General features: G+C 45.2%; 1 long non-coding RNA gene across 3 annotated transcripts in view; it reads left to right on the forward strand.

The window, feature by feature from the left end:
- Positions 1 to 7,522: 7,522 nt before the first annotated feature.
- Positions 7,523 to 24,628, forward strand: part of LOC129329706 (uncharacterized) — a 52,309-nt gene continuing 35,203 nt past the window's right edge. For 2 of the 3 annotated variants that reach the window (XR_008597010.1, XR_008597011.1), the window contains exons 1-3: positions 7,523 to 7,626; positions 13,237 to 13,377; positions 23,741 to 23,853. This is a non-coding gene — a long non-coding RNA (uncharacterized LOC129329706). Of the gene's footprint in view, positions 7,627 to 13,231; positions 13,378 to 23,740; positions 23,854 to 24,628 lie in introns of all 3 variants that reach the window. The other variant, XR_008597012.1, reaches the window with a different exon arrangement.

A 24,628-nucleotide genomic window follows, 5' to 3' on the forward strand; every position in this document is an offset into this window, starting at 1 on the left:
CATACATGCCTCACAGTTCTTGCAGGGAGATACATAAATTTTATTGAAAGGGTTTTTTTAAAGGCAGACACAATTTTTTTAAATGATTGGAAAAAAGAAAGAACGGGGAGAAAAGAAAATAAATATGTAGGAAAAACTTCCAATTTCTCAATGGCAAATATTGGCATAATTAAAGAATTCACACTTGTACTCTTGTTATCAGAATAAAGCTTCTTTTTTTTATAGTCCTCCCCTCCCCACACTCTTACGCTTTAAAGCCACAAATCATCAGGTCCTTTTTTTTCTCCAGTTTCGCATACAAAGTCAATAAGGGGGTTCCAATTTGTTATAAATGTATTGTTTTCTCTCTAATCAAAGTAGTAATTTTAGCTATCTTAGTTAATGCCATCATCTTCACAGTGGGTGCTATCAGACTCTTTTGTTTCTGAACATATAGTAGCCTCGCCACCATTGTCATATATAGAAATAAAATGCCATGTCTATTTGCTACTAGTCTGTCCATTAATCCCAATAAAAAAGCTTCTGGTTTAAATTGTATATTAATCTTCAAGGTTTTATGTATTAACATATGGATTTGTATCCAATACTTTTGGCTTTGTCACAAGTCCACCAAAGATGATAAAATGTCCCTTTGTGCTCTTCACATTTCCAATATTTATTTGGAATATTTTTATACATTTTAGCTAATTTTCTGGACAATACGTTATTTTATAAAAATTCTCTTTAAGCATAGAACTTGGAATAAATTTCAGACTTAGCCTGTTCCCTAGGCCCTTTCCCCCCCACTAGCCACGTGAGTGGCAGTGTGGGGAAGAGAATGGGAACTGAGAATCCCCCGCCCACACCAGTGGACTGGTAGCCCTAATATCTCTCGAAGCAACAGTTTGGGCGCCAATATTATCAAAATTCTAGAACACATCTTAGCTTTTATTCCTTTATTCCTTTTATTCTTTTGCAAGTTATAATCTAACTGCTTCCTCTTCAGACTTTTCTAGCACATTGGTACGTACAATTCCTAGTGAGTAACAACAATGGTGAAAGTGAGAAAGAAACTAAACAGTACTGAGAGTAATAACAGAGTAGATGGAATTAGTGGTGATGGAAAGTGCCCTCAAGTCATACTGACTTATGGTGACTGCTGGTGGGGTTTCCATGGCAAGAGATTAACAGAGGTGGTTTCCAAAAATGCATTAGAGACAGAGGGGAAATAGGATATTCAGATGGCAAAAAGAAAAGAAACCCTTGGAGTAAATACTGAAGAAGTTATAGCTGTAGTATTGTTTTAATATCTTCTCCTGTATTTTCAAAGCCCAGCAGTAGGTAGGGTAGAAAAAAGACGTATACTGTCTTATTTTGCAAATATTTTGCTTGACTGCTGGATCAACTCCAATATCAGCAGCATTTCAGTTTCTAATTAATACTTGCATAGTCTGATCTGATTTATTGGATTTAGTTCACTATTGTATTTTTCTTTTTGTTTTATTTATTTTGTACTAATCCAGCATTCTCCTTATTCATTTCACTTTATTTTTGAATGTGTTTGAAAATCTTCAAGGTTACCCTAAACTCCTAGGTATTGAAGTACTAAAATGCTGAACAGTTTGTTATGAGCTGGATCTTTTTTTAAAAAAATCCTTAAATTGTTCATATTTTCCTTTGTCCAAAATGATTGTATTCATTTTGGGAAAGAATTATACTGTCCACTGCATATGTGACTAACCAGGATGAAATTTCCATTTTCATGGTAATTAAACTTTGCATTGGAAGCTGTTACTAAGAGTCATTTAATGGGAGAATGTGAAAAGTTAATTAGGATGTACACAGAGCTCTAGTAGCTGGAAATAGATGCATATATTGTAACCAATTGGCCATTGCCCAACCTTGGAGCAAAACCCCATTTGGAAATGTAATATTTATTTCTTGCAACTCTGGAATTGAGATATCATAGAGAATATATTGTACTAAAATGTATTTTAAGCTTGCTCTTTAGGAGGCTCTTGTACACAATATTTTTGGAGAGCTGATGTACTCTTTCCGCATTGGATATGAGGAGGCTGTTGTCATTACTTGAAATAAAAATAGATATTATTTGGAAACCAAAAGCATAAATTGATTTTAAGGTCCAGGGAACATCACAAGAGACATAACATTTTGATTTATAAGATTTCTGCAAAAATGTGGATGGGTCATACTGCTCAAAAAGAGTCTACAAAGGGAATTAGTGATATGAGCTTGTTAAATAAAGGTAGCTTTGTAGTATACTGGAAAAAATATGATCTGGAAAAATATGAGTGCCTTGAAGCATATAAAAATTCAGTATAAAACATCTGCAGCCTATGGAATGTGCCACCCTCCAGCATGGGATACAGATGTCTGTTTGCCTTATTGCTACGAAGGAAATTATAACCACATTGGGAAACTGTCATTCTGTAGCATCCAACCATAGATCTTCTATTAACCCATACTGTTGATCAGTTGCAGGAATGGTAACAAAATTTAAGGGACTTTGTGGCCATATAGATGAAACTGGATAATTTCAAGCTACACATTACATAGGAAATCCATGGTTGGGCATGATTGCTCCTAGGTGCCCTCTCTCAGGTGCCCTCTCTCAGGGGCCTGGGCAGCCCCTTGGTTTACAAGGCAGCTGTGGACAACAAAAAGACAAGGGCAGAGGCTAGACTGACAGTGGGCAAAGACTCTAGACAAATCCAACAAGGCTCAGGCTAGGGCTCATATTAAAATCTATTATGTGGTGTTGATGATGATGAAGAAACAGTGTTTCTTGCCCGTCATTTCATCTGCACAGGTGGTCAGGTGTTCCATTCTACAGGAGGAGGTAGAGCACTCTGCAGCCTGATGTATCTTGTTTTCCTTAACAGCAAGTCTGCACTCATCATGCAACCAGTTGACTCCAAAGGGGGGAGACTGAACCCTTAGCTTTAACTTTGTTGGCAGGAAGGGGATGTTCATAGCATATGAATACATTTTTTTCAGTGCTTCCTGGGCAATGGCATTGGCATTGAGTAACTCATAGGGATCAAAGGTTTATTTTGCACAAGGAAAGAGACCAGCACATGGCTTGGTGTCATCAGTACCAGCATCACCATCCCTTTCTGTGCACTTTTACGTACAATGCAAGGAAAGGCCAGCTAGCAATAACCATGTAGGGTCTGAGGAGGGAGGGTCTCCTTTATCCTCTGAGCCCCTGGCTCCAGCAAAGGCTCATGTTATGCAGATTAGGGTGAAAATTGGGGGGGGGAAGCAATTATTAAAGAAGAACTGCACTATGGGGGTCCCAGGCATGTGGAGTTAGCTTATACCCATCTAGTGGCCTTCTGTTGCTGCTGTCCTTCACTTGGTTGCCATAGTGTTACCAGGACCATTCACTGTGACTAAAGAAGTCCTCCAAAGATAGCAGGTTGAAGAGTAGCAGGAAGAATTTCATCTTGCCCAGAAAGCCCAGCATTAAATGATGGAGAGGTAGCAATGTGTGCATGCACACTCACACACATACGCTCCTGATCACACACATAGTGTTTCCTGATCAGTATTCCATGTGGAAGGACAGACCTGGTCAGATTTTTTCTTTCTGTTTGTCTTCCAGTGATTTCTCCTTTTTTCTTTTCATTCAACTATAGGTTAATGGTTTTAGTCAGAAAGGGATACTAGCAGCCAACACCTTGTCCAGTCTCCCACTTTTTCTAGGGAAAAATAGGAAAAAAGAGGTCCATCCTCCCTCTACTTCCCCTCCCTTGAAAAATAAACCTCTGGCACGCCCTTTCTGTGCACTTTTATACAAAGCACAAGGAGAGGCTGGAAGCCAGCAGAGTCCTGGGGTGCTGCAAAGCAGATTAGGGTGAGGAAGAGTCACCCCACATTGTGGGGGGAAAAAAACTACAAAACACAGGGAAACATTGCATAACAGCAGGTTTCAAAGAAGCATTTTTTCCCTTTCACTGCACTTTGCTGGTTGGCAACGGAGCGCTTTCCTGTTTGTGTGCTGTGCTGACATGCCCTGCCAGTGCTGCTTTGTCAGTAAACTTTCAGGAATTGTGTGTGCCTGCCAATACTCACCTTCTTTGGGGTTGACTGTTGGGTTAGTTTTCATGTGCTTGAGAATAAACTGATTGGATTGAAGGGTTTTTGGATGATGTGGGTTTTGATTAATTGTGAATAGAGCTCATTTCCCCAAGCCCCCTGAAAAGAACAGTGTGTGTGTGTGCGTGCAGCTCAACACGTGTCTTGATGCATACCTTCACCAAGCATTCTTTGGGGTCCATAAACAAAGAACCCCACTTTCAAACTAAAGGGGTTTAGAGGGAGGACTGTGCAATTTTGGTGCTGTTGCAAAAACAGCTGCCCAGAACCTCGTTTTCTCACCCTCCTTAAAAAGAAGAGCATGCATTTGCACATGCATGGCCAAAGCATGTACAACAGGTCAAAATTCAAGAAAATGGGAAACAAACAAACAAACAAACAAACAAACAAACAAACAAACAAACAAATCGTTCCCAGCTGGCACTGGCCAATCCAGAACAAACTAGTAAAGATTTTTTCTGGAACCCCCCAGAGCCAAACTGAAATGGAAACTTTCTTGGTGCAAATTCCTAATGATTTTGCTAAACACTTTGCAATAAAATCTATCACATTCATTCTGACTTGGACTCTACGTTAACAGTGATAGGATGCCAACTTGTCCAGCTGTATGTGATACCTTTCAGTGTATCCAATCTATGTGTACAGGATTCTTGGAAGGCTCAGACCTACCACCTGCTTAAATGACCCTTGCCACTGCATTGACGTGTCCACTGGCCACTTCAATGCAGTGGCAACTACCCCTTCTCTCAGGACATTTAGTGTTTCCAATCTGTCCCACCCCAGCAGATTTAAGCAGCCAGGAGGGGCAAGGGTCATATAAGCAGGTAGTAGGTTCCTAAAGAAAGTCTGGAGCCAGGAGAGTTTAATAACTCTCATCCAGTCTCAAAACTACTATTCTAGAGCAAAGTGATTGAATGGGTGCTGGCTGGGCAGTCTCAGGGATTGTCTGGAAATGCCACCAATGGACTCAGGAGCTGATATCAGTGTTGTTGTGGCCCCAACACCCAAGTCATCCACAACACCAGGCTTTGGCCAGGCAGCAGGCTGAAACCAATCCAGTATGACAGCAGCTACTACTGTTCTCTTTGTATCAACCCCTGAGGATTCATATATCAACTACTCAGTTTACACAGCATTTCCTCTTAATATTTCTCTATATAGCTATATGCCTAATTTTGTAATTTTATATTTATGCAGATACACTCACAAGTCTACCAGTACAGGATACTTTTCTTACATCTAAAGAAATGGACTCTAGCAGAATGTAGCAAAGCTGGTTTTACAAAAGGCCAAGTATCAGATGCCCCACCAATTCAACAACAACAACAACAATCCATTTCTTGAACAACACTTAATATGCAATCAAAATCACTTCTGATTATTTGGTGTTGGGAACAGTTCTGTTTTCCAATCTACACTGACTCCCAATTTCCTTCCAGGCCCAGTTCAAGGTGCTGGCATTGACTTTTAAAGCCCTATATGGCTGGAGGCCATCGTACATTAAGGACTACCTACTCCCATACGAACCTATCCATCCACTTCTGTTGTCTTCACAGACCCTGCTTTGGGTGCCCCTTCCACCTGTGGATAGGTGTGTGGCAACCTAAGAAGAGTCTTCTTGGTCATGGTGCTGAAATGGAAACTCCCTCTATAGTCTTCTGCCAGTGTGTGAAGACATTATTTTGTTTTCATTGGCATTCCTCAGCTAACTGTAATTGGCTGTCCTCCCTATTTATGTTGTTGCATTTATTTGTGTATATATTTTTATTGAATTGTTTGAATATTTTATATATTTATATATATATTTTAAATGCTGTTTTAACGTCTTGAAGTATTAATATTGAAATATTTTAATGTCTTGATGTTTGCTGCCCTGAGGACCTATTTGGATGGAAAGGCAGCATAATAATGTAAATACATAAATAATATTCTGCTATCTTCTTTAATTTTAAAAGCAATTGTGTGATAAGGAAATTAATACTGGACCAATTAGTTTGGCCAAAGGAATTTAATCTTCTACCTGGTGCTGTTTTGTTAATAGAAATGGGGCCCACCAATGAGCCACTAGTAATCCCAGTAGTAAAAAAGATACATAAAACACCTGGGTTTTTTCCCTGCCTTGGGTCAACACCCATCATTTCTGTAGTAGAAAATCAGCTGGACCATAATGGACTTTCTAAACAGATAATTGCAATCAGGTGCAATTGTTGTACACAATTCAGTGCTTTATCTTGTTTTAGCCCAATTGGTAAAGAAGAATACACAGGAGTCCTGATGAGGGAAATGAATAAATATAGGCCTTTTTATTTGCTTATAAGCAAAGGAAGAATGATACAGTTACCAGGATAGAAAAGCTCCTTGGACTGATCAGTTCTTCATAGCTATGATGCTACAACATAAGAACTGATACCTTAGGGTCAATTAGCATAAGTTATACAAGTTACAACCTTGGGACTGCATTGGTCCAAGCAAGTGACCACCCCTATCTCACATTGGAAGAACAATTCTGGACATCATTGCTTATCACCTCAAGATTATCTTGTCAAGGAACATCTTTTATTAGCAACATTTTGTGCTTTGCAGGCAAATACTATTTTTTCTTTGAAGCTACTTAGGCTCCCTTCTGGCCCTGGGAGCTCTTCAAGTGCTTGACGCGTCCAGCTGGTCTAGGGGAAAGGATGCAAATCCTTCTCTCTCTGCGTCCTTATTTTCTAGAGCAAAGTTCAGTGCCTGCTATTTCTGTTTCTTGAAGGTAAACTTCCTCTGGTTGTCCTACTTGCAGCTGGTCTTTCTCTCCTCTTTTCTCTATTCTTATTCGTCTGGCATGATTAGTACAAATAGGAGATTTCCCTTATCAGTCTATGAATATGGCATAGTACATAGTGGTTACAGGTGCATCTTACTACCAGTAAGCTAGGCCAGTGTACATATGTAGGTAGCCTTTCACCAAACTTCAAATAACAGGCACTTCACAGTGACTGGCATTTGCACATGTCATCTGCCTTGGCACTTTACCCCAGTGTTCACTTTCTGCTTTGCACAGTAAAAATACAGTTCAATTACATAAAAATAGGAAAGGCACATGAAAATATTCTAGTCCCTTAAATTCACTTCCATCACAATTGAAGATGAGATTTTCATATTTTTCACAGTCGTGCAGAACAGGTGCAGCTTGTCATGCCATTGTGTTATGGCAAGAGTAAAAAAACCTGTATGTCACCTTGCAGCTATTACTGTTGTAGGAGTCCTCTCCTGTGTTGAGGGCTTCGTCTCATCCCTCCAGTAATATGAGTACATGCTTTGAAATTGCCATCACTCCAGGAAACTCTGGGGACATGTGGTTTTATTTCCTTTTAGATTAATGGATAGAGCCAGGAGGAATTTCAGTGACAGATGCCAAGACTGCTAACAGTGTCAGAAACTCCCCTCCCCTCAGCTGCTGCAAACACAAGGGCAGAGATACACAACAGTTGCACCACTGCTTTGTCTTGACTGCTACTAGTTCATCTACTCTCCCTCTCAAAGGTAAGTTTTGGGAAAGAGGGAGATGAGGGGAACCACTGATAGGGAAGATTGGGAATGAGAAATGTTGGCAGAGAACTTCCAAATGTTCCATTTATTTTAAGAGGACTGCTAGGAAAAGTCCAGCTTTTGCTCAAGAATATTCTGGAAGAAGAATGTTGTAAAGACCAATTTCATTCTGAAATAAAATTCAAGTGTTCACCTGTTTCAGCCAGAGATGTATCAGAGAGTGGTAAGAGAGCTGTCCAGATGCAGTTGCCCCCATGCATAATTGTTCCTGCAAAAAGTCAGAAGCCAATTAAGAAAGTAAAAATCATGCACCCTTTATCAGATCAGTTACTTTTTACAAACATGCAAGCTTTTGTGTTGTGTCTGAGACACATAGCATCATAATAGACTTAGTATTTGCACATTTTACTTGATTATCTATACAGTAATTACTATTAAAACTTTGTGTATCATTCTCAAAGAATTTAGATTGCTATGCAACTTTCACAAATAAATGTGTGTGAGAGGTTAATTTGTTGCCAGTAATAAGAATTGCCCGTTATTAGCAGTATACAGCCCGGAGGAGAGTAGAAACACCTTTAGAAGATAGAGCTGTGGGTTGAATGTTGGATTTATTAGTTCACAACTTGTAGAAAAGACTGGTCAAGTTTTTTCCTCAAAGATGATGGACCGATAAACACCTGGAGGCCTGTGATAATTGCTACAAGAGGGTGAGGGACCTTTGAAAAGCTCGAAATATATCTGGTGGTATTCTGAGTTTGTGAGAGAGAAAAATGGGAAAGAATGGATTTCAAAAGAGACTGTTAAAGATAAACGCAGTTATTTCTGCCCAGGCTTCTAATTGTTCAACAGAACAGTGCAGGGGTCTTTTAGTACTCGTCTCATCACCAGCATACGTCCAGGAATGTATTGCAAAGTATGGCAAATTATTCAGAAGAGGGTTTTTGTTTTTGTTTATAAGGGGGGAGTTGCATGAGCAAAAGGGATGTAGTATAAGGAAATGGCTCAAGCAACCTCTAAGCAGAATTGGTGTAACTTCCTTTAAAAGTTCTTGCTTGGTTCCACCAGCGAGATGCAGAAGTTGAGCTTAGTCAAAGCCTGGAAGTCTCCACATTGAACAGAAGCATCTGGCTCTGTCTTTAAAAACAGAGATTATTTTCTTGTATATAAGGAATGCTTTTTCATCTTACACATTCAAAAGTCACAGCATTGTAAATTGTTCATAAACATGGCATACTTTCCAGTTTTATTTGCCATATGATCATTTGGGTGTTACCAGATTTGTGTGTGATATTGTTAGTATTCTTTTTAAAAAGGTAAGAAGGCTGTTTTTAATAATGTACACATACTGCTGAATCTAAATAAATGTCTTTAGTGAAGATAACATTCCTGGCTTCAGAAAGGAGTTCACTGTGGGGCATATTTTCAGGTTTTTAAGGAGTATTTAGACACAACGGTTGGAGAGGATCAGGCAGACAAAATAATAACAACAACATTCGATTTATATACCACCCTTCAGGATGACTTAACACCCAATCAGAACAGTTTACAAAGTATTTCATTATTATCCTCACAACAAAACACCCTGTGAGGTGGGTGGGGCTGAGAGGGCTAGAAGCTGTGACTGACCCAAAGTCACCCAGCTGGCTTCAAGTGGAGGAAGGAACCTCAGAATCTTCTGCCATGATAACCTCTGGAAGCAAATGAAGCTGCCTGCAGCATTCTTCTAAAAATACTCCATCATCTGCCACCACAGTATGTGTAAATTAAGGGTTAGGGTGCCTAAAAACAACAACAACAATGAAACCAGACAGTGAGACAAATGGAGTGAGACAGGAAAATTTCTGACTTCTCCCAGTGTTGAAATAATGCTGTTAAGATTTAAAACTTTAACTGTATTTATAAATATACATAGTTCTTGTTAAAAATTTCTGGCTGTGGCTCACTAATAAAGGATGTCTCCTTAACTCTAAAAGGAAAGAATGCAGTATTCTTGCTAGTCTCAGGATTCTTGTAATTCTCCTATCTTAACATGCCCTGGCTGTTGCAATGGAACAATTATGTAACAAGGTTCAGAGGCCTGCTCTTGGTTATAAATTCAAGATAAAATTACAAAATAAAACAAAAAAGTCCCAGTAATTGTTATAGCATTAATTATCTGCAATAGGAAAAATGGGAGTCAATTGGAAGGTCTGCAGTTTGCCCTAAGTGGCATCCCTGTCCTGTACTAATCTATTATAGAGTAAATGTATTTGCCAAAGGTGGAGTCCCTTAGATTAACAAAGTCTGAAAAGGGTAATATATTTTACAAATAACCAGCTAAGTACAGACTGTACGTTCCAAGGAGAGCAGTTTAATTGTTTAGTATCAACCAGGAAGTCAGCACTGCCTTAATTTCCGAAATGTTTCAATGGATATTTTCCAGAGATGCCTGGAGACAGAATGTAACTATTTTACGTGATAATAAAAAAAGAAACCTTCTCAGGAAGGGAGTGCATGCGGTATCAACCAGGCATTCAGAGCTCTACAAGGGGAAAAAAAACTCTGCAGAGTGTATTTAGGGTTGCCAAACTCCAGGTGGTGGCTGAAGATCTCCTTGAACTACAACTGATCTCCAGGCAACAGAGATCAGTTTCCCTGGAGAAAACAACTACTTTGGATGGTGGGATTTATGGCATTATATGCAACTGAGGTCCCTCCTCTCCCCAAGCCCTGACCTCTCCAGGCTCCACCCCCAAAACTTCCAGAAATTTCACAGTCTGGAGCTGGCAATCCTAGGCATACTCAGTTATGTCCAGCTGTTTGCTATATTCAGCTCTGCTGCCATAGCAGCTTTGCTTCTCTGAACAGGGCCTTCTGCAGATACCACCCTGCAAATGGGCAAGATCAACAGTGGTCTGCAGAAGTGCATTCTCTGTCATGGCCCTTACCTAATGGAATGGCCTGTCTGAAGGGGTCAGGAAGGATGTTGGCAGAGTTCAGGAATTAATCCAATCCACACTTTGGAATTTGCTTTCAATGAATTTACTGCAACAGGATTTTTTGCAAAAGTGCAGACCATTAATGCAGCAGAGAGGCCTTTGGATCACAAGCACTAACACATACTAACAGACAACAGAGAGAGAATAAAACAAGAGATAAGTTGAACTGCAAGAGAAAACATTTAATAAACCCTAAACATTAAGAGAATGACCCACAGTTCCCCCTAGGGTACAAGTGAAATAAACTGCTTTATCGGCCGTATTTACAGCAACTAGATTCTTAGTGGGCTGTCACTTCTCCAGCACAGGAAAGCTCCCACTCTCTTGGCTTTCCACAAACTATGCAAAACTGAATTATTTAGGAGGGCTTTTAACTCTAGAAATAGATCTGTCTTGTAAGAAATGAATCAGATAGATTTCTTGGTAAAGGGACAGGGCCTGTAGATTATACTACTGGTACTGGGTACTATCATATACCCCATTGTATTGTTTTTTAAATGTACCAGCTGTTAATCTTACTGATCTATATAGTGTAATTCACCTTGAGTCGCAGTGAGAAAGGCAGACTATAAATAAAATAAGTTCCATTTGAGCAGTGCCCACAATGCAACTGAGAGCAGAATGCATCCAATTTTCAGTGTTTACTCTTAAGGGAAAGATATCCTCAGAGTAGACAAAGTCCAATGCCCTGCCTCTGAGCTATTCTGTATGCTCAATTTATTCCTGATTTTCTTAGCAGTCAATCCATAAATACTAACATTGATTTATCTATAGTCCTTCCATGCATCTGCCTCCCTTTACATTTTCACAGTAGTGAAGTTGGTTTATTTACTTCCTCACATACCTGACATAGGCTGTTTCCACACGTCATTAAAGGGACAGCCCACTCACCAAATGCTGGTGGCTTTTCCCCTTCATTCCATATGTCTATTTTCAAAAGAGTCGCAGCTGTTTGGCTTCCATTTTTTCAGCACCTTTTCAGGGACTGTAGGAAAGTGCGTTCCCAGAAAAAAAATGAAAACAAAACAGCCTGCAACCTTTTTGAAAATGGAGACGTCAGGAGTGAAGGGGGAAAGCCACCAGCATTCAGTAAGTAGGCCATCCATTTAAGGATGTGTGGAAATGGCCATGATTAGGATTTTCAAGCAAGGGTGCTGTCAGCATCATTAGTGACACCACAGCACCCCTCTTTTATTTTTGTTCATGTTTATATTGCTATATGGATTTAAGGGCTGATTTTTTTTAAAAAAAGATCAAAAATTAACACACTGCCAGCCTTTGCATAGAGAAGTCTAAAAGGGAAGAAATTCTGCCACCCATACCTAAGTCTTACCTGAACACCCACAGCTTTTGAATGTTTTTTTAAAAACCATCAATTTCATATCAATATATTGCGGCACTTACCCATACGGCAGCAAGGCTGCTCGGATGGGGGCCAGGTTTGCCGCTCCGGAAGGAGCAAAGACAGCTCGCGCTTAAGCCCATCTGGGCATTGGCCTGGGGGCAGAGCAAACGGCTAGTTAGCCGGTTCCGCCCCACAGGTCCTCCTCAGTCGCCGCGTGTCTGCTCGTGGGAGAGGTGCTCGTTGGAGCTCTCCGAGAGCAGGGCCAGCGGCTGCGAGGCCTGTGCAGGGGCCTCGGGAGCCCATTAGGAGGAAGGTCGGCAGCCTCGGCGGCCTTGGACAGCTTGGGCAAGCGGCCGGGCAGAGGGCCTGCTGCCGCTCGCCGGCCGATCGTACCCGCGTCTGCCGGGTGCGGCCCGCCCGGCGTCGCTTCATCGAGGCAGGCCTGATTCCCAGCGACCGCACCGCGGCGCGGGAGCGAGCGCCTGGGCCTGCGGCTGCGGTCAGAGTTGGGTGACTCGGCGCCTGCCTTCTCGGCTCAGCCAGCTTCAGCCCGCGCGCCTAGCCGCCGTCGCGGCTCGCGCGGCCGCGCCTTAATTTTGTTGAGGGGTTGTGAGTCCCCTCTGGGCAACAGTTTGGTCGGGGCCTTGAAGGCCGCCAGAACGTGGGGGTCTTTATCGGAGGGGGGGTCCTATTAGGGGCTGTCGAGCTTCCCCCATTTCCCCCCCCAGCCCCTGGTGGGTGGCTGGCACTGAGGGATATCTTCCCCATCTTCCAACCCTCCCCCCCCAGGGAGGCGGCAGGGAAGGTGTTGGTTTGTCTGCCCCCCCAGTAGTGGTTGAATCTCACGCCCCCCCCCCTGTTAGGGTGGGTTGTTATAGGGATTGACGAGGCGCTGGCTTGAACTTTGTCCCTGCTGTCGTGTGGGGTATTAAGCATTGTTCTGAGCAGGGCGTTTGAGTGGCCTTCCTCCTTTCCTGTGGGGTTGTACTGGCCCAGTGTACATTATGCCTGGAAAGGGAAAAGGGCCGTCTAAGGGCAAACAGCCAGCGAAGCATCCACTATCAAAGAGGCCAGCCCCGGTTTCTTCCTCATCGGAGGATGAGGGTGATTTGCAGGGCCGGCAAGACATCTTGGCTCGCTTGACTGCCTTAGAACAAGCCAGGGGAGCAGGTAGCTCAGCACTCGGCAGAGCAAAGAGGGCTCACTCAACCCTTTTGGCTTCGTCAGCCACCTTCCAGCGCGATGTTCTTAATAGGCTTTCTGCTCTTGAAAGTACAGGTACACCAGCAGCAGGGGAGCGAGCCTGCGAGGTGACGGTGACTGAAGCCACGACCGTTGAACAGAGTGGCGTAGCTGAGCAAAGCGTGCAGGAGGAATCTGAGCAGGTGGCAGTTGCAATTCAACCTCCTGAAGGTGATGGTAAGTCGGCTGCACCTGTTACACCAGGGTCTTGGCCCTGGGGGCATTGGGGTCAAGTAACTGCTCCACCATCTGCACCCCAGGGGCACATGGGTTCCACGATAGGAGTTCCCCCTCAGTTCTATGGGGCTAATCCTGCGTGGCCCCAAGCACCATGGAATGCGCTTCAGGCCGCTAGTAGCAATGTAGCTGGCCCATCTTCGGGACAGGCCCCCCCGGTCCCTGGTTCCCAGGCATCGGTGAGCCACTTTAATCAGTGGGGCTATTATCCGTGGGGCTTCCCTGCGGGGGGGACACACGGTTATGGGTCCATTCCATTCGGAGCTATGCCTTTTGGGGATACAGCGATGCCCCTAGGTGATCACTTAACTCTCGCCACTAGGGATAAGATTCTGCGTGGCGAATATGTGGATGTTTTCAATCTCCTGTTTCGGGATTTGGAAAAGAAAGATAAGGAGGAGTTAGATGATCGCGATAAGGAAAGGTTGAGGCGCAGGAAAATAGAGCGGAACTGGCATAACTGGCTGCCAGGCATGTTAATCTATGCCGGCGTGGTGGCTAGGGCCCAGCCTTGGAAGGCTGCCCAGTTGTTTCAATACATTGATATAATTTACAGAGGACATACGGACTTCGTTGGTGCAGCTTGGCTGCAATACGACGAGGAATTCCGTATGCGTGCCGCTCTCAACCCGACATGGCAGTGGGACAGGATACACCAGCAGCTTTGGCTGCAGGTCATGTCCCCGGCCAAGCCGAATGCAGGTGACCGCTCTGATAGTGGCCACCTGGTGCAGAGGAGTCAGACTACACAGGGCACCCATGCACCCGCGGGGCAGCCAGTTCAACCCCGGCTACTGTGCTGGGACTTTAGTTCCCAAGGGGTGTGCTCCAGAAAGGCGTGTAATTTTAAACACCAGTGCCCAATCTGTGGTGGCCCCCACCCTTTCACTTCTTGCACCAGGCAATCTAAGAGGGCGGGAAGGCGTGGGGGTGGGGGCGGGGGGCCCCCAGCTACTGCTGGAAAAGGGCCCCAGCCCCATAAACCTGACGGTTCTTGAACACCTCCTTGTGGAGTATCCTAAACGCGCGGAAGCGCGCTTTTTGTTGGAAGGTTTTCGTTATGGCTTTAGGATTCCTTTTCAGGGTCCTAGGGCTCCCTTCATGTCCTCTAATTTACGTTCAGTTGTGGGCATGGAGGAGGTTGTTAGGTGTAAAATAGCTAAAGAATGTTTGGAGGGGCGTGTTCTGGGCCCCTTTCCAGCCCCTCCGGTCCCGTGTTTGAGAGTGTCGCCCCTCGGTGTGGTCCCAAAGAAAGCCGTGGGGGAATTCAGGCTCATTCATCACTTGTCCTACCCTAGAGGGGGGTCAGTGAATGACGCCATCCCTGAGCACATGTGCTCTGTTCGATACACTTCTTTCGATCAGGCTGTCAAGGTTGTTAGGCAATGCGGGGTGGGGGCCGAGATGGCGAAATGCGACATAAAGTCTGCATTTCGTCTTCTGCCGGTTCACCCGGACGACTTCAAGGTAGCCTTCTCAGAAGTGCTACCTGTTCCACGCGCAGGGCCAGAGAGACAAACGCAGATCAGGAGTCTCAATGCGTGGATGAGACGATGGTGTAGGGAGGAAGGGTTCAAGTTTGTTAGGCACTGGGATTCTTTTTGGGACAAGCGGGAGCTGTACAAGAGAGACGGTCTCCACTTGTCCCGAGAAGGAACCCGGCTGCTGGCACTTAAAATCAAAAAGGTGGCAGAGCAGTTTTTAAACTAAATGCTAGGGGAAAGCCGACAAGAGATAAAGTGTCTCTGGTTCAGGATGGTTCATCTCAGAGAGATGAAGGGCTAGGTATAACACTTCTACAGGGAGATAGATTAGAGTTGTCAACTGAGATGGAGACAAACAGTGCAGATGACCTAACTACGTCTCGAGGCAAAGTGTGCCGGGGAAGTTACAGGTGTGCCGGGGAAGTTACAAATGCTAGAAGTGTCCGAGGTAAAATTGGGGAGCTGGAATGTTTAGTGTTGGGCGAATCCATAGACATTGTGGGCATATCAGAAACTTGGTGGGATGAGGAAAATCAGTGGGACACGGTGATTCCTGGATATAAATTATATCGGAAGGATAGGGAGGGAAGGGTTGGTGGTGGGGTGGCTCTATATGTCAGAGAAGGTATACATTCCAGTAAGATTGAGAAGGTAACTGAATTAGATTCGCTTCTGGAAATGCTATGGGTTGAAATTACGGGCCCAAATGGAAACTTAACTGTGGGAGTTTGTTATCGCCCTCCAGATCAGAAAATAGAGGAGGATTATAAAATGATGACAGGATTAAAGATGGCTGCTAAACAAAAAAACTGTGTTGTAATGGGTGATTTTAACTACCCACACATTGACTGGGCCAATGGGTGTTCGAATCGGGGGAGAGAAAGTGAGTTTCTAGACTGTCTCAATGACTGTGCTATGGAACAGATGGTTACAGAACCTACTAGGGGAGAGGTGATCCTGGATTTGGTCCTCAGTAATGCTGAAGACCTGGTGAGAGATGTAAATGTGATTGCACCACTTGGGAACAGTGACCATAATGTTATTGAGTACAACATATGTATAAATAGGAAATTGCCAAATAAGACCAACACAGCCATGTTTAACTTCAAAAGGGGTAACTTTTCTGAGATGAGGGGGTACGTGAAGAAGAAACTGAAAGGGAAAGTAAAAAAGGTCAAAACACTTGGGGAATCTTGGAGACTATTTAAAACTACAATCCTGGAAGCTCAAATTAAATATATACCGCTGGTTAGGAAAGGCACAAATAGGTTTAGGAAAAGGCCAGCATGGTTAACAAGCAATGTAATAGAAGCTGTAAAAGGTAAAAAGGATTCTTTTAGGCAGTGGAAAACTAGTCGGAGTGAGGTTGATAAAAAGGAGCATAAGCTGTGGCAAAAAAAGTGCAAGTCTGTGATCAGACAGGCAAAAAGGGAATATGAGGAGCATATTGCAAAGAACATAAAGAAAAACAATAAACAATTCTTTAAATATATTAGAAGTAGGAAACCAGCTAGGGAGGCAGTGGGGCCCTTGGATGACCAAGGCGTAAAAGGATTACTAAAGGGTGATAGGGAAATGGCCGAGAAGCTGAATGCGTTCTTTGCTTCTGTCTTCACTGTGGAAGATAAGAAGTGCATGCCCACTCCGGAAGCACTGACTTTGGGAGGGGTTTTGAAAGACCTGAGTCACATTGAGGTGACGAGAGAGGAGGTTATGCGACTGCTAGATAATTTAAAAACTGATAAATCACCGGGCCCAGATGGCATACATCCAAGAGTTCTGAAAGAACTCCAGTGTGAACTTGTAGATCTCCTCACAAAAATATGTAATCTGTCATTAAACTCTGCATCTGTTCCTGAGGACTGGAAGGTAGCTAATGTTGTCCCCATCGTTAAAAAAGGTTCCAGGGGAGATCCGGGAAATTACAGGCCAGTCAGCCTGACGTCAATACCGGGTAAGTTGGTGGAAACTATTATCAAAAATAAATTAGTGGGCACATTGATGACCAAAAGCTGATGAGGAAAACTCAGCATGGGTTCTGTAAGGGAAGATCTTGTCTCACCAATCTGTTAGAGTTCTTTGAGGGAGTGAACAAACAAGTGGACAAGGGAGACCCGATAGATATTGTTTATCTTGACTTCCAGAAAGCTTTTGACAAAGTTCCTCATCAAAGGCTCCTAAGTAAGCTCAGTAGCTATGGGATAAAGGGCCAAGTCCTCTTGTGGATCGAAAACTGGCTAATTAATAGGAAACAGAGAGTGAGTATAAACGGGCACTTCTCACAGTGGAGGGTGGTGAGCAGTGGGGTGCCACAGGGGTCGGTATTGGGTCCAATGCTTTTTAACTTGTTTATTAATGATTTGGAATTGGGATTAAGCAGTGAAGTGGCTAAATTTGCAGATGACACGAAATTGTTCAGGGTGGTGAAAGCCAGAGAGGATTGTGAGGCACTCCAAAGGGATCTGTCGAGGCTAGAAGAGTGGGCATCCATGTGGCAAATGAGGTTCAATGTAGCCAAGTGCAAAGTAATGCACATTGGAACCAAAAATCCAAAATATAAATACAAGTTGATGGGGTCTGAACTGGCGGAGACTGACCAAGAGAGAGATCTTGGAGTCATGATAGATAACTCACTAAAAACGTCAGCACAGTGTGCGACTGCCATAAAAAAAGCTAATGCTATGCTAGGGGTTATTAGGAAAGGGATTGAAAACAAATCAGCCGGTATCATAATGCCTCTGTATAAATCGATGGTGAGGCCTCATTTGGAGTACTGTGTACAGTTCTGGTCACCACACCTTAAAAAAGATATCATAGCACTGGAAAAAGTACAGAGAAGGGCAACTAAAATGATTAAAGGGTTGGAACACTTTCCCTATGAGGAAAGATTGAGGCGCTTGGGGCTCTTTAGCCTGGAGAAAAGACGACTGAGGGGAGACATGATAGAGGTTTACAAGATAATGCACAGGTTAGAGAAGGTAGAGAAAGATGTGTTTTTCTCCCTTTCTCACAATAGAAGAACTCGTGGGCACTCTATGAAATTATTGAGCAGTCGGGTTAGAACAGATAGAAGAAAATACTACTTTACACAAAGGGTAATAAACACATGGAATTCGTTGCCACAGGAGGTGGTGGCAGCTACAAGCATTGCCAGCTTCAAGAGGGGACTGGACAAATATATGGAGCAGAGGTCCATCAGTGGCTATTAGCCACAGGAGATAGATGGTATTCTCTTTGTGGGGAGGTGGTGCTCTGTTGTCTTGGTGCTGGAAGGAAGGCAGTGGGAGGGCTTCTGGTGTCCTGGCCTCACTGACAGTCCTTTAGATGGCACTGGATTTCTAGCCACTGTGTGTGACAGAATGTTGGACTGGATGGGCCACTGGCCTGATCCAACATGGCTTTGCTTATGTTCTTATGACTTCGAGTTGCTTGGCTTCTCGTTCGATGGCCAGTTTTATATGGATAGGGCATTGCCGATGGGTTGCTCGATTTCGTGTGCAGCCTTTGAGCATTTCAGCTCGTTCCTGGAATGGGCCCTCAGGTCACAGCTTCGATGCCGCGCCACGGCCCATTATTTAGATGATTTCCTTTTCGTTGGGCCCCCCGGGGGGGGCAGTGTCACCGCCTTTTGACAGGCTTTATTGCTTTGGCGGATGAGTTGGGCGTGCCTCTCGCCCACGAGAAAACGGAAGGTCCGGCTACTACCCTCACCTTTTTGGGGATTGAGCTGGACACAATCAGGCAGGCCTCCCGATTGCCTGCCCAGAAGCTCTTCGACCTTAGAACGCGGCTGGCTCTTTTTAAAGGGAAGAAGAAAGCCACGTTGCGTGAGCTCCAGCAGCTGGTGGGGCATTTAAATTTCGCCTGCCAGGTCGTAGCCTCCAGTAGGGCTTTCCTCCGGCGCTTGTGCGATGCCATGGGGGGACTTCGTCTCCCCCATCATCGCCTTTCCATCAATAGGGGGATGAGGGAGGACCTGGAAGTGTGGGAGGCATTCCTCAGGGACTTTAACGGGGTCTCATTTTGGAGGGAGCCGCTTATGTTAGCGGCTGATATGCAGGTCGCCTCCGACGCTTCTGGGTCCTTGGGTTTGGTGTCTATTTTCAAGGTCACTGGTGTGCCGAACGGTGGCCGGTACAATGGGTTAGGAAGGGATGGTGTAAGGACCTCACCTTCCTGGAACTGTTTCCGATCCTAGTAGCAGTGCATCTATGGGGGGACACCTTGGCAAACCACTCTGTCCACTTTTGGTGCGACAATCAGGCGGTGGTTCATGTCCTCCGGTCCCTTACATCTAGGTCAGCGAGGGTCATGAGGCTGGTTTGTGCCTTCACCCTTCGGTGTTTAAAACTTAATATTTTGTTTCTGGCTAGGCATGTCCCTGGGTTGGACAATAGCGTGGCAGATGCTCTGTCTCGCTTTCAGGTTCCCCGGTTTCGGCAGCTTGCCCCCGAGGCGGACGCCGCACCAACCACGATGCCGTGGGAGCTGTGGAACCTTGGAGGCTAGAGGCTGAAAGGGCTATTCAACTGGCACTGGCTCCCAGCTCGCGGCGGTCGTATGATCGAGCAGTGCGTCAATTTGCGGGTTTTAGGCGGAATGCGGGTTTGCAACAGGTATGGCCCATACCAGTGCAGCACCTCATGCAGTTCTGCGTGGCTCAGAGAGGTACTGGGTTGTCGGTTAAGTCCATCAGGGGTCAGCTAGTGGCTTTAGCCTTCGCTAGTAAGGCCAAGGGTCTTGCAGATCTGACAGGCGATTTCTGTTTGCGGAAAATGCTTGAAGGGTGGTCCCATGAAACTGGGACTCGCAGGGACGTTAGGCAGCCAATTTCCCCTACTATTCTTAGGGGCTTAGGCGAGCTTTGGGATAAGTTATGTCGCTCTCGGTTTGAGGCGGCGATGTTTCATGCGGCTGCCCTTACCGCATTTTTTGGGGCGCTTAGGGTCAGCGAGTTGGTGGCCCTGGCATGGGCTGATCACTCGGGCCATGCCTTGAGGGCGCAGGATCTCAAATTCGAGGGTGACGAGGTCACCCTCAGGGTACGGAGGTCCAAGACCAACCAGGTGGGTAAGGGGTTCATGTTATGTTTAGGCATCTGTGCCGAACCTGGCCTATGCCCGGTCAGCGCTTTAAGGTGCTACGTGGATCTTCGGGGAGAGGGTGACGGGCTGCTTTTCTGGCACGAGGATGGCTCCCCATTGACCAAATATCAGTTTTGGTCGGTGACTGGGAAGGCTTTGTCGGAACTGGGTCTTGACGGCTTGAAATTTGGGACTCATTCTTTCAGGATTGGGGCGGCCTCGACGGCCGTGGCTATGCGGTACCCGGGCCCAGTTATACAGCGACTGGGATGCTGGCGGTCGGCGGCCTTCCGATCTTATGTCTGCCCTTTGGGCGGAGAGGTGAACACTTCTTGACTTTGGTCTCTTTGCAGGTGCGGCGGCTTGCTACACGAGGAACAGGGTTTTGATTTGCGGCCATAGTATGGTCTTTTGGGCTGCTCATCAAGCAAAGAAGACCCAGTTTGGCTCGCAGTTGGGCCTCAGTTTGTGGGCTACGGTGGAATGGCAGGGTCGCAGAGGTTTGAGGTGGCCTGGTCTCCTGCCGCTCCTTTTTGAGGGAAGGTGCGGCCCTCTGCCGGACATTCTGGTCATCCACCTCGGTGGCAATGATCTTGGCCTTGTGAAGGGTAAGGCCCTATCTTTGCAGGCGGAGGCCAACCTGTGGTGGATTAAAGAGCGTTGGCCTGACACACTCATTATATGGTCGGCAATACTTCCCCGTCGTGTTTGGAGGGAAGCTTTGGACCCTGCTGGGATTGAATGGGCACGTCATAGGGCTAACAGGGCCTTGGAGAAGGCCTTGGGCCGGGGTCTTGGGATATATCTGCCACGCCCCGCTATTAAGGCTGAGGTGGCTGACCTTTATCATAGCGATGGGGTCCACCTGTCGGTGAGTGGCAATGACATTTTCCTGGAGGATTTGCAGCAAGGGCTCAGGTTGGCCATAAGCCACCTGTGGGGTGCTAGGGCCTAAGCAGAGGCTTGACCCTTAGCAGTGGCAGGTAGGATAGCTTGAGCGGGCCGGTGACCCCTTGGCACATTCCCATTAGTTGAGAAATGGGGGTCTGTCAGGAGCGGCTGGTGAGGCTGTACGGCTGCCAGCTGTGAGGGCAGACTGCCTGGTGGGGAACCCTGACAAGGCTGCCCCTAGGCTCCACAGCTAGTGGGGGCTGGTGCTTTGAAGGGGAACCACTCACCTGGCCGCCGGGTCCCAGCCATCCTCTGGATGGAACACCCCCGGGGCAGCAGGGGTCACCTAGACAGGTCAAGGCGGTGGTCCGGTAGGACCCCAGGGCTTGACCTGTACCGCAGTTAGATCCCTTGCCGCAATGACAGGTTTATGTTATGTTGGTTAATTAATAAAGTGGCCCTGTTTATATCCCAATACGGTCTCTGTCTTTTATTCCGACTGGAGTGGCAATGACCTACCATTGTAATAATAGGTGCAGCAGGTTCTCTGAATTCCCAGCTTTCATTTTTTTAAAAAAAGTATCTAGCTTCTTCCCTTGTGGCGATATAAGGAAAAAGGCATATCTCCACAATGCAAGAGGGTAGAGATTTGTTCTTTTTTTAAAAAAAAAATGAAAGATGGGAATTTAGAGAACCTGCTGCACCTATTATTACAAAGGTAAGTCAATGTATCAATAAGAAACTTACGATTTTAAAAAAATATGGAAAAGAAAACTGGGAAGGGAGTAAGTTAGACAGGGGGAAGGAGTGATTCAATGATAACAAGCATCCAATTATTGAAGAGGGTTGGAAGTGGGGAGTCTCAGTTTCCTTCCTACTTTTTAAGATTTAAGAATTTTTCAGCAGCTGTTTTTAAATTTTTTCCCAACATTAGGATTAAGTTCTTTTTTTCAAAATTATGATTAAGTCATTGTTCCAGTAAAATGTAAAGAATCTTATTTGAATGTTATCCAGGAAATTTATTTTTATATTCGGTATTTTTATTAGGAAACATTAAAAGAGAAAGTAAGAACATGATAGCACATTCCCTTATACCTAAAGCAATCTGCTGTGCTGCCTATACACTCTATGAGGCCTGGTTATGGTACTGACAGGTGCACTGGTCACCTGGTGGATGGCCTAAGCTGGGAGATGGGCAGAGGGAGTGTAACTCTGTTCATTCTCTTGAACCTCTCAGTAGTTTTGGTACCATTGATCATGGTATCATTGACTACCTTTCTACCTGGGATTGAGAGTAGAGGTGGGCACGATCAAAAAAAAATTACTGATCAAGCTGATCATGGATCCGTGCCGGCGACGACCCCAAATCACCGATCCACACCTATCATCTCCCATTTCCGATCTGTGGATCGGATCGGAGAGGCCAAAGCGGAGGGGCGCCCCGCTGTTCCCAGCTATGTGGGAAGGTGGGTGGTGGCGGCGACTGCTGGGCCTGGCGGGCATAGGGAGGCAGCGATGAGCCGCCTCCCCTCAGGGAGGGGACGTTCACACACACACGCGTAGAGCAGTGGGGGAAAAAGTTTTTAACCTGGCGACGAGCCACCTCCCCTCAGGGAGGGGAAGTTCACACACATACACACACACACACTTAGAGCAGAGGGGGGGAGTTTTTAACCCATCCCTGCCTCTCCAAATAGAGAGAGAGAGACACCCCGTCTCAGCCAGCTTTTTAAAAAGAGCAGGGACAGAATCCTCCATTCCTCCCCACCCAATTTTAAAAGCAAGCAGCCAGTCTTCCAAAAGCATATTTTAAACACACACACAGAGCTGTGAATGAGGTTTCCCCCCAAAATACAGTGTTTTAAAAGCAGGTTAAAAACAGAGAGTGACAGACAGAAAAACAGCCATTCCTCCTACAAAGCCCCGTTTTTTAAAAAAGCAAAAAAATGTTGGGACTGCCCATGGCTACAAAACACCCCCTTCCCCCTCCCTCCCCTGGGTCTCTCCTCCCAACTGGTGGTGAGTGTGTTGCTGCTCTATGGTTGGAATGAAGCCGTGCTGATCAAGGAAAGCTGGGCTTCCATTCGGGTTTCCAGGGAGACAGAAGGAAGGGAAACACAGCTCAGGTATTCCCCTCGCTCCTTTGCTCTGGGAATAGATTACTGGTGCCTGATTGTCTGCATACCCGATCAGATCCTGATGGCCTGAATCAAGTCCCAATGAAGCCCGCCTCCCGAATGCTGGATCAGTCGCCGTGGATGGCACTGATCCGCTGGGTCCCGATCGCGCGAACGCCATTATCGTGGGTATTTTTCTATCCTAATGCTGATCGTGCCCATCTCTAATTGAGAGCACCATTTTGTGGTGGTTCTGGTCATCTGGAGGGTAGGCAGGGGTCATTTTGTAGAAAAAGAGCTGGAGGAACTCATTAGCATAAATCATTAGCATATGCCACACCCCTTACCAGCACCAGAAGTGTATCATCGGCATAACTGATTTGCATATGCCACATCCCCTGACATCACCTATCCTAGCTGTTTTGGACCCAATCCTGGCCATTCAGGACCGAAATTGGGCCCAAAATGACAAAAAGGGGCTGAAAATGGCCGAAAAGGGGCCCAAAATGGTCAGGATTGGGCTGCTGCTGAGTGGAAGAGTGATCCACCACCTGTCAATGGCCTGATCTGGGCTGCTTCAGCCCTAATTCACGCTGAAATGGGCCCAAAATGGCTGAGAGGTGGGCAGGGCCACCTGACATGTGACCTCTTTGGGGAACTACCAGAACTGCATTCCTGCGTGTTAATGTGGGGGTTTTAATTATTGTTTCTGTGTGTTTAAATGCAGGTCTCTGAGAAAAGTAGGAGAGGCGCTGGATGGATGAATAGAGTCTGCCGAGATTGGACCTCAACTGTATTTTAGGAGGCAGAGGGAACTGCAGATTTTAGTCAATGTTAAAGGTGAGATTTTCAGTCAGTCAGCTTTTGGGTGTCTCAGAAAAAGAATTCTGGCAATATCAAGCTAACTGTGTGGAAGCCTGAAAGTCAAGCTCCCAAAATCAGGTAAATTGCATGTACACCTCAGTCAGTCTATCTATATCTGAGATACTCTTCTATTTAGGCCAGGCAAGCTGTGTGGAAAAGCCTGAGTGAATCTATGTCTGTGTAGTTGAGATAAGAATTGCTCTGTTAGTGAAGATCTGTGTGAAAACTAGTCTGTGTGACTGAGTCTGTGAATATACCTTTTAGGAGATATAATTATTTTTGAAACTACCAAGCTTAAGAACTATTCTAAAACCAATAAGCTTATCAAAACTCTGCAACTATCATGCCTATGTACTTACAAATAAATGATACTTTTGGTTAAGAAAAAAAATCCCATTTTACCTCCCAACCAACCTCACGTGCTGAATGTCAAATTACCATCTCTAACAAGCCTTCCTATATTACTGGTTAAACCAAGAAGGTCTATGGTGAAAGCTTTTGGTGGTAGTGAAAACAGTTTGAGGGAATCAGGGATGCAGCAATATATGTCTCACACACAAAAAAGAGAAGGTGTTCTTGAGGTAAAAACCTGGATAAAGTAGAGAACACCTGAAGCTCTGTGTGAGTGGAAATAAACAGAGTGTTGTGATCAGAGCCCTCTTGAAGTACAAGTTTAAGGTAATGTAAGGAAGAGCTGAATTAAAGGTTCAAAATCACCATCTAAGTAACTAAGTAGTTGTTAGGCATACTA

This window comes from Eublepharis macularius, chromosome 5 (assembly GCF_028583425.1).
Source record: "Eublepharis macularius isolate TG4126 chromosome 5, MPM_Emac_v1.0, whole genome shotgun sequence".
Taxonomy (NCBI): Eukaryota; Metazoa; Chordata; class Lepidosauria; order Squamata; family Eublepharidae; genus Eublepharis; species Eublepharis macularius.